The sequence below is a fragment of the Lactuca virosa genome, chromosome 5 (assembly GCF_052849685.1).
Source record: "Lactuca virosa cultivar CGN04683 chromosome 5, Lactuca_virosa_CGN04683_v6, whole genome shotgun sequence".
Taxonomy (NCBI): Eukaryota; Viridiplantae; Streptophyta; class Magnoliopsida; order Asterales; family Asteraceae; genus Lactuca; species Lactuca virosa.
The window spans coordinates 288135940-288137420 of record NC_136430.1 but is presented as its reverse complement, the minus strand read 5'-3'; the positions used below and the strand labels follow the sequence as shown (position 1 = coordinate 288137420).

Below are 1481 nucleotides of genomic sequence, written 5' to 3'. Positions count from 1 at the left end.
AACTCGCCGAGTCCATTCGCACTGACTCGACGAGTCCAAGGCTGTTTTCTAGTTTTATTTTTCAGTTTCTTTTGTTCTTTTTACGCGTTTTTTTGTTTCTTGCAGATTGTTTATGACCCGTGGATCGAATTCATCCTTGATTCCACCACTTGAAAACCCGGAATCATCGTTTCGAAAGAATAAGGACAAAACCGAAGAATATACTCCAAAGAAGTCGCCTTTAAGAGTCTTAAATCGTTTTTTGGCAAGAAGAAGGGAAAGAAAGTGGGGGAATCCAGTAACACGAAAGAAGACACCGAGTACGATACCGAGAAGGAGGAAAGCGTTACCGATTTTGAAGAGAGTGATCACGAAAAAGAACTCGACAACATCATGGCTAACATGGCGGATCTCACGATGGAGGCATACAAAAAGAGAATTCGAGACGACACCGGCCCGGGGCTTGTGCAACCCGCCATACCCGCCACTACCACGTTTGAACTTAAGGGGCACATCCTTACTGCATTGAAGGAGATTCCTTTCACCGGAAAGGATTATGAAGATGCATACAAGCATCTTGATGAAGTTAACGACATCGCCGACTACTTCAACATTTTGAACGTACCTAGAGAGACGACGTTATTGAGGATGCTCCCTGTTACTTTTAAAGGGGCTGAAAAGGATTGGCTAAAAGCACTACCACTGGGAGAGATAACTACATGGGCTAAGATGCGTGAGGAGTTTCTGGAGCAATTTTGCCCACCATCTAAAATTGCTAAACTCAAGAAGGTCATTGCCAATTTTGAGCAACAAGCGGGAGAGTCTTTATTCGAAGCATGGGAGTGCTACAAAGGTCTACTAAGGAATTGCCCACAAAATGACCTCAATGTGCAACAAGAAGTGTCAACCTCCTATGATGGAGTAAATGTCACTACTAGACAACTACTTGACTCTCAAGGCCCATTAACAAAGAAAAATCCAGCTAAAGTTAAAAGACTCATTGAAGAATTCTCTAAGCACTCTAGAGAATATCATAATCCAAGACATGACTCGACTCGAGGGGTGGTGAACACTGTGAATGATAGCATGGCAGCTGTGATAGCCAAATTGGAGAATATGGAGCGAAGGATGACTAAGATGGACCAATCCATCCATGCCATTATAGTAGGGTGTGAAAATTGTAGCGGACCTCACCTTACAAAGGATTGCGATCTTGATGAAAATGGGAACCGGAAAGCGCAAGTATGAACTCAAGTGGCGATAAATACGATGAAGATTGGCGAAAACCGAGGAAAGAATGGTTACCTTATGATGAGTACAAAAAGGCTAATGAGGAGAAATATAAAATGAAGACAAGACGTTTCTTCCAAAAAGAAGAACCAGTGCAAGAGAAGAAGCTAGACTTTTAAGATATGCTCACAAGACTTGCAGCTGCATCCGAAAAACAACACAACGAAACTGATGCTACAATAAGAGAACAACAACTCATGATGAAAGAGCAA

General features: G+C 42.3%; 1 non-coding gene across 1 annotated transcript; it reads right to left on the bottom strand.

The window, feature by feature from the left end:
* Nucleotides 1-756: 756 nt before the first annotated feature.
* On the bottom strand, nucleotides 757-863 carry LOC145117914 (small nucleolar RNA R71). Its single transcript, XR_013712906.1, has one exon. It is a non-coding gene; the product is annotated as a small nucleolar RNA R71 (small nucleolar RNA).
* Between the last annotated feature and the right edge of the window lie 618 nt (nucleotides 864-1481).